Here is a 17690-nt window from a genome sequence, read left to right as displayed (position 1 = left end):
CTCGCAAATGGAGTTTGGGAGAAGCGACTAAACGACTGTTTGAAGCACCCGCAAGTGTCCTAATTTCTCGCAGCTTATCTTCATCATCTCTACGGGAAATGTGCGTTGTCGGCAGTAGAACGTTCTGCAGACGGCCTCAAATGCCGTTTTTGTCAATTTCCACAGTAGTTCTTTGCGAGAAGAGCGTCATCTTCCCTTGTTCCTTTCATCCCATTTGAGTTCAAGAAGCGTCTCTGTAATGCACGTATGTATGTAGAATGAAATTTTCACTCTACAGCGGAATGTGCACTGATATGATAGTTCCTGGCAGATTAAAACTGTGTGCCGGACCGAGACTCGAACTCGCGACCTTTGCCTTTCGCGCGCAAGTGCTCTACCAACTGAGCTATCCAAACACGACTCACGCCCCGTCCTCACAGCTCTACTTCTGCCAGTACTTCGTCTCCTACCTTCCAAACTACAGAAGCTCTCCTGCGAACCTTGCAGAACTAGCACTCCTGAAAGAAAGGATATTGCGGAGACATGGCTTAGCCACAGCCTGGGGGATGTTTCTAGAATGAAATTTTCACTCTACAGCGGAGTGTGCGCTGATATGGTAGAGCATTTGCCCGCGAAAGGCAAAGGTCCCGACTTCGAGTCTCGGTCCGGCACACAGTTTTAATCTGCCAGAAAGTTATGTATGTATGTATGAAACTGGGGACCTAGAAACGACGGAGAGGCTTCGTCCCACCGTAGCCCTCAGTGGTTCACAACAGGCCACAGCAGTCTACCCCCCCCCCCTCCCCCCCCTCCCCACCACCACCCCAAACCGATCCAAGGATTACTGTGCGGCTTGGCCCCCAGTGGACTCCCTGAGGAACATCCCATACCAGACGAGTGTAACCCCGAATGTTTGCGTGGGAGAGTAAGTGTGGTGTACGCGTTTGTGGAAATGGTGTTTGCGCAGCAATCGCCGACACAGTGTAACTGAGGCGGAATAAGGAGAACCAACCCGCCTTAAAAACCATCCACAGGCTAGCCGGCACACTGGACCTCGACACTAATCCGCCGCGTGGTTTCCTGCCGGAGACCAGCTCGCCTTACCACTCGGTGAGCAGCTCGTTAGACTGCACGGTTAGCCAGGAGGGCTATCTCCATGATACTTGCGTGCTGGTCGAATCTACTGGCAACGAACCTAGCTGCACGCTCATGAATTTTTTCGATGTGTTCCTAAAATTCAGCCTGGTGAGATCCCAAACACTCGAGCAGTACTCAACAATTGGTGGCACTAGTATTCCACATGCTGTTTCCTTTGTAGATGAGCTGTACTTTTCCAAAATTCTTGAAGAAAACTGAATTCGAAATTTCGCCTTCTGTCCCACTATTCTTACATGCTCTTTCCGTTTCATATTCCTTTGCAACGTTACGGCAATGTATCTAATCGACGTGACTGTGTAAAGCAGCACACCTCTAATGCTGTATTCGAACACTGCAGGCTTCTTCCTATTCATCCGCATTAACTTTCATTTCTCTACATTTAGAATAAGTAAATCATACCAACTAGAATTTTTTTCTAACTCATCTTGCATATTCCTACAATCACTCAACGACGACACATTTCCGTACGTCAGAGCGTCATGAGACACAGCTGCATATTGCTGTCCACCTCGTCCGTCACATCATATATATATATATATATATATATATATATATATATATATATATATATATATATAGAGAGAGAGAGAGAGAGAGAGAGAGAGAGAGAGAGAGAATTATTGTTATTTTCGTATCAGGAGGAAGGTCATCTGCTGTGCAGGTGGCTGGACAGCGTCGATATTGAAGCATATGTTGAACAGTCTGTTCTTCCCCACAGTCACATTGGGTTTTGTTTTCTTCAATGTATCCCCATTTCGCCGGGTTAACCCGCTTTCTGCCCACTCCTGACCTCAGACTATTCAAGGACTTCCACATTGGCCAATTCTCACCTTCACCTGGCGGTAAAAACCCTGAAAATCTTTTATAACCAGGAGGGCTGAATGTCTCGGTCCTCCACAGTTGCAGCCTGGCTTTTTCATCAGTGGATGTTGGTTTCTCCGATGCACTGAAGAAACTTTACCTCGATCTTAGTCATTGTGGGTAGTTGTCCATTCATAGGGTGCGTTTTTCCTACTCCAGTTTTGTCCTTTCTCTGTTTGCTGCTGTTTCTCTTTGAACAGGTGGTGCAGTTCCTGCAAGGTGGTAGAGCCATTCGACAGGAGTTGACTTCAAGCAGCCTGTTATAATCCTGCATCTGTCGTTTACTGCGATGTCCACCCGTTTGGCATGTGCTGACTTACAGCAAACAGGACAGGCATACTCCGCAGCGGAGTAGCATAATGCCACTGCAGAAGTTCGCATGGTTTCAGCTTGACTGCCCCACTGTGATCCGGGCAGTTTTCTCTGTAGGTTGTTCCTGGTGGAGACTTTTGGTTTGAAATTCATGCAGTGTTTTTAAATGTTAGAGACCTGTGAAGTGTATTCCCATCTATTCTGAAGTGTCACAGTCTTCCAATTTAACCCCAGACCATTCTACCTTTAACTTGCAAAAAAAAAAAAATAAAATAAAATAAAATAAATATATAGAGAATAAGAGTAGTCTTATCACATTTCCCTAGGGCACTCCTGATGATACCCTTGTTTCTGATGACATTCACCATTGACAACGACGTACTGGGTTCTGTTACTTAAGAAGTCTTCGAGCCACTCACAAACCGTATGCTCGGATCTTCATCAAAAGTCTGCAGTGGGATGCCGTCTCAAATGCTTTCCCGAAATCTAGAAATATGGAATCTGCCTGTTGCTCTCCACTATGATTTGTAGGTTTGCTTTCTAAATCCGTTCTCGTTTATGGGAAAAAGCTTTTTCCTCTTAAGGAAGTTTAATTTATTCGAACTCAGAATGTTTCTTGGACTATGCAACAAACCAGTGTTAATGATATTGATCTGAAAGACACATTGCGCTTTTACCCGGTTGGTATGAACTTTTCGCAATAAACACACGCTCAAAAATGGATCAATGGCGCTGAGTACTCTCTGCAATATCGAACTGGTATTTCATCTGGACCTGGCGCCTTATCTGATTTCAAGTCTGTCCGCTGCTGTGAAAGACGTGAGGACATAGCCTTACCTAATGTTTCTGGATCGTTTCATATGGAGATCGCAACGCAGTGTGCCCAGAAGCTGTTCAAACGGTTCAAATGGCTCTGAGCACTATGGGACTTAACATCTGAGGTCACCAGACTCCTAGACTTAGAACTACTTAAACCTAACCAACCTAAGGACAGCACACATCCATGCCCTAGGCAAGATTCGAACCTGCGACCGTAGGGGTCGCGCGGTTCCAGACTGTAGCGCCTAGAAAAGCTCGGCCAACCCGGCCGGTTTCGAAGTCTGTTTCTAGAATGAAATTTTCACTCTACAGCGGAGTGTGCGCTGATATGAAACTTCCTGGCATATTAAAACTGTGTGCCGGACCGAGACTCGAACTCGGGACCTTTGCCTTTCACGGGCAAGTGCTCTACCAACTGAGCTACCCAAGCATGACTCACGCCCCGTCCTCAGAGCTTTAAATCCGCCAGTACCTCGTCTCCTACCTTCCAAACTTTACAGAAGCTCTCCTGCGAACCTTGCAGAACCAGCACTCCTGGAAGAAAGGATATTGCAGAGACATGGCTTAGCCACAGCCTGGGGGTTGTTTCTAGAATGAAATTTTCGCAGCTACCCAAACACGAGTTCGAGTCTCGGTCCGGCACACAGTTTTAATCTGCCAGGAAGTTTCGATATCTGTTGATTCCCATCTTGCGGCAATAATTACGTCGGAAACTTTTTGACGTGATACACCTGAGTACAAATGACGGCTCCGCCTATGCACTGCCCTTTAATATGTTGCGTTCGCGATAATACCGCCAACTGTATATGTGCGTATCACTATTCCGTGACTTTTTGTCACCTCAGTATACAGCACGTTGAGATGAGTCGAATCACTGGAATGAAAGACACGGCAGCGTCATAGAGAAAGCTCATAGACGTAGCTGCCCCTGTGGGCGTTCTTCGCCCCACACACCGTTGGTCCTGAGTTGAGTTCGTGGCGCTGCCTAATTGCTGGCACACCCTGCCTCAGCGATCCCGTGACTCTGACAACCGGCGCGGCGAGGCCTCAACATATGGCCACGAGGCATCGCATACTGTCTGTAGAGCATGCGCCGCACCACCGCAGCAACAACGGCGTTAACGCTCGGATTCGTTGGTCAGTAAAAGAAGTGGGCTACAATTTCCTCTTGCATTGCTAATTCCGCGCCAACCATAGTATCAGAGAACAAGTCGCACAAGCTCGAATCTGGTGGTGGGGGATGGGGGGGGGGGGAGGGGAGGCAATTTAAGGTGGCGCCACATTCATAGATTTGAAAAAAAAAAAGAAACATATTCATCATTTTGACACGCATCCCACTTGGTTCTTGAAATTTTTGAACACATTCCAAATCAGTGTGCCACTGAAGCCAAAACTAAATATGCTACTCTCCCATAGATAGGCCCACTTTCATACCAAATAGCAAACTTATTTAAAAAGAAGAAAAATATCACAATCAGTTTTTCCACAAATAATAAATTACAACAAAAAGTAATCCATTATGTAAATACCTCCAAGAGTCCCTACTGTGAATCAGAAATATACAAACTCAAATGTGATACATGCCCAAAATTCTACATTGGACAGAAAGGCAGAAGTTTTGAAATTGAATACAAAGAACATATTGATGCTCTCAGACTTGGTAACTTGAACAAATCAGCATTTGCAGCCCATATTGCTGAAGAAAACCATTCAGTGGGAAACATTGAGGACAACTTAAAAATTTTGCATCTAGCAGAAAAAGGAGCCACTATGAATATATTAGAAGAATTAGAAACACACACACACAAAAACAGCACCCCAGACTATATCCTTAACGAACAAACAGAGTTAGCTAACACCCCTTTCATGAAAAATTTCCAAAACTTACTTTCCAGCCTCCAAAGCAAATAATATTAGTACACCTATCTGCAGATCAAGTAGCAAATTTATATGTTACTATAATTCTCATGATGCTAAATATAATTAAATAATATACTATTTTACCTATACAGTTATATATATATATATATATATATATATATATATATATATATATATATATATATATATATATAACTTTACAATTATTTTAGCATCATCAAAAAAAGCATCAATGTCTCTGTACTAGTGTAAAGGCATTACAATTGTGTAAATGAATATATGATCCTTTCCAAACATAGGACATCATCGTCAAATGTTACGATTTATCATACTGTGATACTCATATGTTTGTAAGCTCTTTGTATGTATCAAAACATGTGGTGCGTGGTAGAAATCATCTCAGTGACAAATCTTAAGTGTTCAGTGAGAACAATTTACGTGTGCAACAATAAGAATGCAGTGGGAATGCATTTACATCTGCTGGACGAATTTTATGAAAACAATCACTCGAAACCGACGTTTCACGTAAGTCACATGCAACGAAAATCTGTAACGCAACCATCTGTATGTGGCGTGTTTATAATTATGCATTATTTATATTTTAGGACAATTAATCTATACAAAACACACCACATCTCATAAAGAAAGCATGTAAACCGTCTGAGGATGAATCACAACGATTCGAAACCGGTAACAGTAGCCTTTGAATAAAGGAACTGAAAGTAAATTTGTGGCTGGTTGCTGTCCTAACACCATCAACATTTGTCTTCAAACAACAGCCACGGTCTCCATCATGTCATCACATGACAAAATTGCACATTCTAAGTTGATTTCTGCGCGAATCGTAAGTTTATTTTTGAATGTGTGCATAGTCTACATGATTTCTCTGCCAGGGGAATCCCCGTCGCATCTAGAAATAAAAAACTTTCCCGCAGACAGAAGGGGACGGGGCTATACAAGCTGAGGCATATAAACCCGAACAGGTGAATACTATTTGCTGATTGTTTATGTGGTTGATTGGGTGATCAAATGATCAGCAGTGATATAATTATTAGCTAAACCTATAGATTCAGACTACCGGAGTCGAAATAAACGATTCACAGAAACAACAGGTAAGAAAGATGACATATTCTCGGTGTGTGCAAGAAAACGAAATTTTGACACTGTGCCATTACACGGGTAATCGTTAGTATAGCCCTCGAAAACTTTAAGAATTAATCTTGTGGGGATGCCCATTACAGTCGGATATACTTTGTGTCACGTGAGAGTGGGAAAGTCAAAGCAGATAGTAATTCATGACCTCATCTCAAGTCCAGAATTTATTGTTGTGAAATCTTTGCTGAGTTATTGACACAGTATACATGTAAATCATTTCCAAAAATGGTTCAAATGGCTCTGAGCAATATGGGACTTAACATCTGAGGTCATCAGTCCCCTAGAACTTAGAACTACTGAAACCTAACTAACCTAAGGACATCACACACATCCATGCCTGAGGCAGGATTCGAACCTGCGACCGTAGCGGTCGCGCGGTTCCAGACTGTAGGGCCTAGAACCGCTCAGCCAATCTGGCCAGCAAATCATTTCCAAATTTTATTAGTTATTTATGGAATAAAGAATTCATTTAAGTACACTATTTTTTAGGATCAATAGGTAATGGGTCTTTATGACATGGATATAAATGTGTTTTGACAAAGCAGATCACAATGCTACGATATGCGTGATATTTTTTCTCTTTGAGAAGGATGATACCTTCTGAGTTGCTCGAGTGCGCGGACAAGTCGTAATCGAGTGCGGGTCCTCTGTAGTGTTTATTAATGGACATAGAACTGATTATTCACATCCCGGAGTTGGTTTAGAATATATTCTAGGGAACGACGGCCAAACTTTGTTACAAAAAAATCGTGCGCGGACTTTGAAATATCGGCGCGAAGTGTGAGACATGCGGTAGGCTATCGCACTTTATAGTCGCATGAAGGATTAAGTGACACTCACCATGATTTATTGGCTTTAACTAAATAAGAATCATCAAAAACTTATCGGAAGGGATACTAAGTGTTCTTGATGCTTAAAGCAAGTGTGAGGTGACAGATATTAATCACGGAATAGTCAGTTGGTTGATATGTTGCTTGACAACCCATAAACAGATTGTGACAGAATTATCGGAACGATCATTTCAGTCATTAGTGACTGTTGTCTACACAGTTTTGCGTAGTCAGCGCGTACACAACTTTCCCACTAGAGCGCGCCCCGCTAAGCAAAACAGCACAGGCGCAGCGCTCGTCCGTCTCTGCACTACGAGATGGCGCTGCCATAGAGACGGACCAAATTCTGCTTCCGCCAATCCGTGTATTAATATGTAACGCAGCCAATGAGATTGCTGCTTACGTAGAACCTTTTCTCCTCGCAGATCACACTCGCGCACTCATACCTGAATGCTCGAGGTATTATAACAAGTGTACAGACCTACGATTAGTGAGTCTGCATTTGTCTGCACCACTCTGTACCAGTCTGCATTAGTATGTACCAGTCTGTACTAGTTCTACATTTGTCTGTACCAGTCTAGAGTCAAGTTTCAGTCTGCGCCTAATAAGATTACCATATTGCTGTACATAGCCATGAAGATAAATGTATAGACACTTTTGTCAAGAATCAGAGATATATTTGAGAATAAGATTAACGTACCACCAAAGGAAGTTCAGATTGTCAATTGTAAATAGTATCCAGAACCAAGTTAAGTAATTTTTATGCTTGTTATTTTAATAAATGTGTGTGAAAATTAATCAAGTTCTGTTTAAAGTCGGTCACCGTCAATCTGCTACTCTAAGCATGCAAGTGGCATTTCTATCGTCTGACCTAACGGCAGAAGATAAACACGCTACGATAAGACCACGAGACATATTGCTGACACTCTCCTACTTCGTTAGAGCGACAGGTCGAATAATCTGATGGTGTGTGTACTGAAGGTCTTACAGTACACACACCACAGTGACCATTAAACACACACCAGAAAACTAACAACTCTCGTTGTGAATGACATTTGGATTGGATGAGATTCTGAAACTTCACAAACTGTGTCGTGTTCCTTCAGTTTGGTAGAACGAATGACATTATAGTCTACACTACTGTTTATTTATTTTTTTAAACAGAGCACTTACCTTTTTCCTTTAGAGGAATGTTTCTGCTCCAGTCATCAATCTTCTCAAAACGGAGATAAGGGTGACACTCACACATAGCACTACGTTATCGTGATCAACCGCACACATGTGCCCCCTTTCTCCCTCCCTTTTTTGTGTTAAAAACCTGTGATATAGCCGCGGTACGACGAAGGAAGAAGGAAGAGGAAGAGAGAGAGGGAAGGGAAAGGAAGAGAGGGCCAAAAAGGCGAGGTCACAACACAAAATTTTTGCCAGATCGCTACATTACTAAGGGGCAGTTTTACAGTCCCCTGCTAGCAGCCGCATTAATTTCTACTCATAGAATAGCTTGGAAAGCGTCCTACGAACACCTAATAACGCCTAACCGGAGAATAAACGAGGGATAACTGTACCTGTGATTCTGGCAGGGTTAGTGAAGTTAACCTGAGAACAAGTTTCGCCAGTGGCAGGAATAGTTACAGAACTATTGATGACGGGATTGTTTGTTTCAAAGAGGAAGGAGAAAAAGGGGGTCGTCACACAAATTACACAGAATCGCCAAAGGAAGTGATACATCCATGCGTATTCAAATAGATATCTAAACAGGCAGAATACGGCGCTGCGGTCGGTAATTTCCATAAAAGACAACAAGTGTCTGATGCAGTAGTTAGATCGGTTATTGTTGCTACAATGGCAGGTTATCAAGATTTAAGTGAGTTTCAACGTAGCGTTATAGTCGGCGCACGAGCGATGGTACATAGAATCTGCGAGGTAACGATGAAGTGGGGATTTTTCCATATGACCATTTCACGAGTGTACCGTGAATATCAGGAATCCGGTAAAACATGATCACTGCGGCCGGCTAAAGATCCTGCAAGAACGGGATCAATGACGACTGAAGAGAATCGTTCAACATGACAGAAGTGCAACTCTTCCGCAAATTTCTGCAGATTTCAGTGCTTGGCCATCAGCAAGTGTCATCGTGCGAACCATTCAACAAAACATCATCGATATGGGCTTTCGGAGCCGAAGGCACATTCGTGTACCGTTGATGACTGCACGAAACAAAGCTTACCGCCATCCCTGGGCCCGTCAGAGCCGACATTGGACTGTTGATGACTGGAAACATGTTGCCTTGTCGAAAGAGTCTCGTCTCAACTTGTATCGAGCGGATGGATGTGTACAGGTATGGAGACAACATCACGAATCCATGGATCCTGGATGACGGGAGGGGACTGTTGAAGCTGGTGGAGGCTCTGTACTGCTGTGGGGCGTGTGTAATTGGAGTGATATGGGACCTCCGATATGTCTAGATACGACTCTGACTTTTGACACATACCTAAACATCCTGTCTGATCACGTGCATCCATTCATGTCCATTGTGCACTCCGACGGACTTGGGCAATTCCAGCAGGACAATGCGATACCCAACACATCTAGAATTGCTACAGAGTGGCTCCAGGAACACTCTTCTGAGTTTAAACACTTCCGATGGTCATCAAACTCCCCAGTCATCATCATTATTGAGCATATCTGGGACGCCTGTTCAGAAGAAATCGCATTTACGGACAGCCCTGCAGGATTCATGGTGTCAGTTCCCTCCAGCACTACTTCAGACATTAGTCGAGTCCATGCCACGTCATGTTGCCGCACTTCTGCGTGATCGCGGGGGCCCTTCACTATATTAGGCAGATATACCAGTTTCTTTGGCTCTTCAGTGTATATGGAAGAATATGACGATTTTAAATTTATATGAAAATTTCAGCATATGATTGAAATGTCAAAGAATTTCCTGACATGAAACTTTTTGCTTGTAGTAGGCCTAACAGACAATTGGTATGGTACTTCATTAATTATGTTCTGTCATGTTATGTATGTAAATGACGTACATAAAAATTACAATTTGTACCAAAACAGTGTCCCTTATTTTGCGTGTGTTACAACTGCTGCGATATTAGAAAGTCCATTTTGTTTTATCCAGTAGACAGTGAGAAAACAGACGTAATCAAATCCAGAAACTACACCAGTCTGGGGTACTATTCGTATTAACAGATTTTTTAGTATTAGACAACGACATTTCGATTTTCCACGTAGCGTAACGTTTGACGACCTTTGATAAGGTAATAGATTCTTTCGCACAACGGAATACACGCTGTGTAAGACAAAAAAATGATGGGACATAAGGACTGAAGAAATATGAACTGTGCCGCGCGGGGTAGCCGCGCGGTCTGAGGCGTCTTGTCACAGTCCGCGGGGCTCCCCCCATCGGAGGTTCGAGTCGTCCCTCTGGCATGGGTGTGTGTGTTGTCCTTAGCGTAAGTTAGTTTAAGTTAGATTAAGTAGTGTGTAAGTTCAGGAACCGATGAGCCCAGAAGTTTGGCCTGATAAGACCTTCCCACAAATTTCATTTTAATGTGAACTGTCTTGCTTGTCTCTTGTATTTACTGGTTTTATGTTTCTTATATTTAATTTCATGTGACACAAAAGTTACTAGCCGATAAACAATTAAGAGTGCAAATTTTCTGAACAGTTCTGATTTTCCCAGTCATTAATAATTCCACCCAGTATTCATTGTGAGTTTTTTTAAAGGGGGGAAGGGGGGGGGGGGGTAGGATGTCAGACCGACCGACTTGGAGTAGCAAAGGCACCACAGGACATTTTAATTTCCACTGTCCTGAATATCGGTTTGATGGCTTCCATTACAAAATATACACGTTTGAATTCCACAGTCCGAAATACAGTGTCGTGAGGTATAGAATGCTGCGTGAAGAGTCTTGGCACTGCACTTTAACTATCATGTCTTACATTTCCTCGAACACATATCTTTTATATGTCAAACTCTTGCGCTATAAAGCGAACATATTTTTGAAAAATCGATTTTTTAGAATTTTTGAACTCTTGCTCAAACGCTCGAGGGGGCCGGAGGAGGACCTTCAAGTTTTAGCCCCGGTTCGGAAATATCGTAGATCCGGGGCTGCAGTGAAGTCAGCTGTGACCACGCTTGTAACACTTGCGCCACCGAGAGGAGGAGGCTCATGGTGTAAATTGAATCTCACGAGGCAACGTCACCATAGTGATATCACACTTTAAGTAAGAAAAGTTATACGTACAAGACACCGGACCCGGCAATCGATCCCCTTGCGAATACTTGGGCCATAATTCTGGCAGTACGCACTTACGATCTTCTGAAAGTACAAATTCTAACTTCCGCATGGACCGGTTGGTTGTTACTCGCTCCGCCACACTGCTGAAGCGTAAAGCTAGGAATGGCGGTTATAGCTGAAACCGGTTTTCAGTTATACCGTTTTTTTTTCTCCAGTTTATACTGGCTCTTAAAACCGATCAAATAAACCAGTTTTTGAAATAATCAGTCTTTTTATTGCTATTATTTCCAGCAATAAAAGTAGACTGAACAGCGATTGAAAATTATGCAAAAATCACTGCACAACTGAATGTTACACTCGCGAATCGTGTCAACTCGAAAACAACACGCAGGAAACTACGTAAGCTGGTAATTCGAGGGTGAACTGGAATTTCAAAACCGCACATCATTGACGCAAATGCTCGTATCAGGAAAATATAGTCCCGAAGCCACAAAACTTGGACTATGCAGAAACGGAAGAATCATTTTCTTGGATGAATCTTATTCTACACTGTTTCCAACTCCTGGCTGAGTTTACGTCTGTTTCTGAAGCCTATGTTGCAGACTCCTTACTGCCCAGAGTGAAACGTGAGGAGAGGTGTTCGGTGATTATTTGTGCAGCCATATTGTGGTGTTGGCAGCGGCCTTGTCACGGTGGATACACCGGTTCCCGTGAGATCACCGAAGTTAAACGCTGTTGGGAGTGGTCGGCACTTGGATGAGTGACCATCCAGCCGCGCTGTTGCCATTTTTCGAGGTGCACTCAGCCTCGTGATGCCAAATGAGGAGCTACTCGACCGAATACTAGTGGCTTTGGTCAAGAATACCATCATAACGACCGGGAGAGCGGTGTGCCGACCCCACGCCCCTCCTATCCGCATCCTCCTTGAGGATGACACGGCGGTCGGATGGTCCCGGTAGGTCACTCGTGGCCTGACAACGGAGTGCGATATATTGTGGTGTTAGTGTACAATGTCACATTACTGTCAAGGATTAAGTGACCATTTTGCCTTATCAGGCCTATCAATATTCGTCCCCCAATGGTGATGGTGTGGTCCAAGACGATAGGGTTCCATCACAGTCATCAGATTTCAATATACTACTGTTTGGGGGAAGCATTCGTGGTCCCTGAGCCGTGGCGAGCTGGCGCCAGTGTTATTTTGTTCATGTATCGTTGAGATTGATTGTGGTTGAGCTAAGCTATCTTTGCTTTTCGCGTGTGTTATCTTCCGGATTGGCGGGCGAAGCGAGTTGGTTGTTATCCTTCGACGGGTAACCCTCGAGATCTCGTGACATTTACGGGGAGACGAGTGTCAACGGCTGCCGAAAGAGTTTGGTGACCGTCATATGCCGTGGTGTGAAATTGATCGGGCGTTTGGGCGACATGGGCAGCTTGGAGATACAAGCTCTGTGACTTCGCTGGGAACAAAATTTGAAGTGAAGCAGTGAAGCTGTGGAACCCGCTGCGTCGTATTGTGTACATGATATGAAGTAAGTGGTCGTAATTGTTTTGTTGACCGACGCACTCAGAGCAATTTAAACTTTATTATTACGGTGAGACTTTCGTAGTCGAACTTTAAGATGGTGCGGAAGAGTTCAGTTGGCCTAGTTAAATGGTGGCCGTTATTTGAAAGATTTTTCAGAAGTTTAACTAGTGTTTTGTGTCCCTTGTAATCAAACGATTTTATGTTGGCGTTTTCAAAGCTAACTCTATTAATACAGTAGTCTATGGGTAAAATGCTTAAGGTCAAAGCTGCGATTTGTCAGTAGTGTAATGTGTTCCTTTACACGCTTACCCATATATGGAGTCAAAGGTTCTGCTGAATGTTTCTATGTTTCAGAGTTATTGGAATGTCTTTGTCATTCGGGCAGGAACTTTTGATTGCGCCAGCGCCTTGGCGGGGAGTGAAACGTCGTCCGAGGTCTAGGCCTGGCAGTGTTTAAGAACCTGGCCACTACCGGGAGTTGTTCACATATAGCCTTCCAACGTTTAGTATTTATCTTCCTTCCGCCAAGGTGGATTAAGCTGGCAGATATATAAATATATATTGTATGTAACCTGTTCCTGTATGAAGCTGTTTCCTTAAATATTACATATTGACAGCAGGCTAAATCTTAAGCTGCACAGCATCCGCTGAGTTCTTTGTGCAGCTCTTTCTAGTAATTTTTTATGAACACGTCTCAGCGCATGAACATTTGTTTTTAAAGATCAGTATTTCTGCACTAGTTTTAATTTAAGTGGTTCTATCATGTGAAAATTACCGAACTATCAATTTAATAAGACACAGCTGCAAAATACTAACACGAATTCTTTACAGACGAATGGAAAAACTGATAGAAGCCAACCTCGGGGAAGATCGGTTTGGATTCCGTAGAAATGTTGGAACACGTGAGGCAATACTGACCATACGACTTATCTTAGAAGAAAAATGAAGGAAAGGCAAACTTACCTTTCTAGCATTTGTGGACTTAGAGAAAGCTTTCGACAATGTTGATTGGAATACTCTCTTCCAAATTCTGAAGGTGGCAGGGGTAAAATACAGGGAGCGAAAGGCTATTTACAATTTGTACAGAAACCAAATGGCAGTCATAAGAGTCGAGGGATATGAAAGGGAAGCAGTGGCTGGGAAGGGAGTGAGACAGGGTTGTAGCCTCTCCCCGATGTTATTCAATCTGTATATTGAGCAAACAGTAGAGGAAACAAAAGAAAAGTTCGGAATAGGTATTAAAATCCATGGAGAAGAAATAAAAACTTTGAGGCTCGTCGATGACATTGTAAAATGGTTTAAATGGTTCTGAGCACTATGGGACTTAACATCTGTGATCAGCAGTCCCCTAGAACATAGAATTACTTAAACCTAACTAACCTAAGGACATCATACACAACCATGCCCGAGGCAGGATTCGAACCTGCGACCGTAGCAGTCGCGCGGTTCCGGACTGCGCGCCTAGAACCGCTAGACCACCGCGGCCGGCGATGACATTGTAATTCTGTCAGAGACACCAAAGGACTTGGAAGAGCAGTTGAACGGAATGGACAGTGTCTTGAAAGGGGGTATAAGATGAACATCAACAAAAGCAAAACGAGGATAATGGAACGTAGTCGAATTAAGTCGGGTGATGCTGAGGAATTAGATTAGGAAATGAGACAATGAAAATAGTAAAGGAGTTTTGCTATTTGGGGAGCAAAATAACTGATGATGCTCGAAGTAGAGAGGATATAAAATGTAGACTGGCAATGGCAAGGAAAGCGTTTCTGAAGAAGAAAAATTTATTAACATCGATTATAGACATAAATGTCAGGAAGTCGTTTCTGAAAGTAGTTGTATGGAGTGTAGCCATGTATGGAAGTGAAACATGGACGATAAATAGTTTAGACAAGAAGATAATAGAAGCTTTCGAAATGTGGTGCTACAGAAGAATGCTGAAGATTAGATGGGTAGATCACATAACTAATGAGGAGGTATTGAATAGCATTGGGGAGAAGAGGAGCTTGTGGCACGACTTGACTACAAGAAGGGATCATTGGTAGGACATGTTCTGAGACATCGAGGGATCACCAATTTATTATTGGAGGGCAGCGTGGAGGGTAAAAATCGAAGAGGAAGACCAAGAGGTGAATACACTAAGCAGATTCAGAAGGATGTAGGTTGCAGTAGGTACTGGGAGATGAAGAAGCTTGTACAGGATAGAGTAGCATGGAGAGCTGCATCAAACCAGTCTCAGGACTGAAGACCACAACAACAACATCATGTTATATGTCATTAAGTCAACCGTTACTTGTAATTGTTTTCATTTCTATAAATACCTGGCACATTAAGGGGATACGGAATCGGATTTTGGGTTAAAAAATCGAATTTTTTTTATTGGCGTATTATATTCTGCCATGTTTCCTCTTTAAAATGACGTATCATACATAGCTCTACTACAATTATAACTATTTTATTTTTATATATTTGTGAGATCGGGTATTGCGCTTTAGTTATACACGTCTCTCGTGGCTGACCATGAACTTTTTGGCAGTACCTTTAAAGTGACATGAATTCAAATATCCCGGTTTCCAGCGACTATTTATACACTAGTTGCCCGAAAATGTTTCTCTCTGGTTTCCTCAAGTTACTCTTTGACTTTGTGGCGGGACTGTTTTGTGAACAGTGTGATATAAGAAAGTAGTTGTTGTTGAGTTATTTCGTATTTAGTCCTTCATTTTTCGCAGTGAAAATGCCTAGAGGTAAAGCAAAAGTATTTAAAAGGCGTGTGAACTGGCAAAAGAAAAGAAATAATGATTCATTAGCAAAGCAAAGCAGTTCATCATCATCACTGTTGGAAAATGTGAATCCACTTATTACCGATTTGCCGAACGAACTTACACCAAATGAAAACAGTGCTTCTCATAAAAAACTAAGAGATTTGGAAGAGAAATATAATTTACTTGATAGAGGGAATGAAGTTTTTGAACTCATTGATACGAATATATTGTGTGAAGCTCTTGAAAACAGTTTGTGCTGCAAAAAATGTCATGGAAACGTTTCTCTGAAAGTAGAATCCCATGTTGGCCTGGCTGCCCAGTTTAATTTAATATGCAGTGTTTGTAAATACAGCTGTAAGTTTCCAAGTTCGGTTTCAGTAACTGTAAATAATGGATACAAGAAAACTGAACTTTATAGTGTAAATATTAGGTTAGTTTATGGATTGCGAGCAATTGGTAAGGGCAAAGCAGCTGGTGATATGCTATGTGGTGTTCTAAATCTTCCAAGTGCACCTTCAAAGTTTGAAGCTTACAATTATGTACTAGGATCTGCAGTTGAAGATGTAGCACAGAAGTCAATGCAGGTTGCTGTGGAAGAAGCAGTGGAAGAAAATGACGGCAGTCGTGACCTCACAGTGGCGTTTGATGGCACGTGGCAGAAAAGGGGCCACACCTCCAACAATGGTGTTGTAACAGCAACTAGTGTTGATACTGGCAAGGTTATTGATGTTGCAATAATGTCTAAATACTGTAGGTGCACAGGCAGGCTGAAAAATGAACACAGTGATGACTGTATTGCTAATTATTATGGTAGTTGTGGTGGCATGGAGGTTGCTGGGGTGAAGAAAATTTTTCATCGCTCTTCACAGTGGTATAATGTTCGCTATGTCAAATATCTGGGAGATGGTGACTCTAAAGCATTCAAAGAAGTTTTGGAAAGCAAACCATATGGGAACAGTGTAAATATAAGCAAACTTGAATGTATAGGACATGTGCAGAAGAGAATGGGTGCCAGGCTGAGAAGGTTAAAATCAGTTATGAAAGGGAAAAAACTAGATGATGGAAAAACCTTGGATGGCAGAGGAAGATTGACTGATTCCATAATAGACCACATTCAGAACTGCTATGGCCTTGCAATCAGGCAAAATACAGGCAATCTTGAAGAAATGAGGAGAGCTATATGGGCTTTATATTTCCACACCGCATCCACGGATGAGCATCCACAACATGGTTTGTGCCCCAAAGGTGAAAACAGCTGGTGTAAATACAATAGGGGACTAACAACAGGAGAGAAATACATTCACCACCACAGTCTACCATCAGCCATCATGGCAGAAATAAAGCCCATTTTCAGAGATCTGGCTGACAGAAGTCTTCTGATGAAATGTCTTCACGGAAAAACGCAGAACCCCAACGAGTGCTTGAATAGTGTGATATGGCATCGTCTCCCAAAAACAGTGTTTGTCGGAATTAATACACTACATTTTGGTGTGTATGATGCTGTGGCAACCTTCAATCTTGGAAATATAACTAAATGCCAGGTCCTTCAAAAGTTGGGTATGTGTGTTGGTTCCCGTACGGTACGTGCTATGTTCTTTTTAGATCAGCACAGACTAAGGCATGCTGATAATATAATCAAGACATTAGTGAAAAAAGCAAGACAGGTGCAGAGGGGTGCCAAAAGAAGACTTGAAGATGATTATGAAGACTGTGAAGGGGGTATTAGCTACGGATCAGGAATGTTTTAATCTTCTTTCTCCGTTTCCCGTAAGTTTACTTTTTACTTCATCTAGGAACATTATCTCAGGTACTGGTCAACCTAGAAGTCTGAAATTTTTATGACGTAGTGACATAGGTCCCTATTACATACTGAAACAACGATTTTTTAATTACTTGATTTACAAAAGACTTAGGGGTGATAGTCTAGTAAAAAGCGATGGAAAAAATTTACTTAAAAATAAATGTACAATATCTCTGTAAGAAAATACTTTGACAATAAACTGTTCTTTCAGTATTGTTGTAACATATGAATGCACATACAGTAAAATTTTTACCTCTCTGTCTCCAGTAGTTTGTGAGAAACTGTTCCCTATAGTAGGCATATATTAACATTGCGGGGATAGGTGATTCCGTATCCCCTTAAGTTTTTTAT

General features: G+C 42.4%; 2 protein-coding genes and 1 non-coding gene across 4 annotated transcripts in view; 1 reads left to right on the top strand and 2 right to left on the bottom strand.

Annotated features, from left to right (window-relative positions):
* Positions 1 to 17690, bottom strand: part of LOC126425074 (organic solute transporter alpha-like protein) — a 559459-nt gene that overhangs the window by 270738 nt on the left and 271031 nt on the right. The gene's annotated exons all lie outside the window — the stretch shown is intronic.
* Positions 1 to 17690, top strand: part of LOC126425078 (gamma-interferon-inducible lysosomal thiol reductase-like) — a 125052-nt gene that overhangs the window by 50099 nt on the left and 57263 nt on the right. The window lies entirely within an intron of this gene.
* Trnas-uga (transfer RNA serine (anticodon UGA)) lies at positions 3486 to 3560 on the bottom strand. The gene has a single exon. It is a non-coding gene; the product is annotated as a tRNA-Ser (tRNA).

This window comes from Schistocerca serialis, chromosome 10 (assembly GCF_023864345.2).
Source record: "Schistocerca serialis cubense isolate TAMUIC-IGC-003099 chromosome 10, iqSchSeri2.2, whole genome shotgun sequence".
Taxonomy (NCBI): Eukaryota; Metazoa; Arthropoda; class Insecta; order Orthoptera; family Acrididae; genus Schistocerca; species Schistocerca serialis.
Note: the sequence above shows the minus strand (reverse complement) of the source record. Positions and strands in the feature narration are given on the sequence as shown.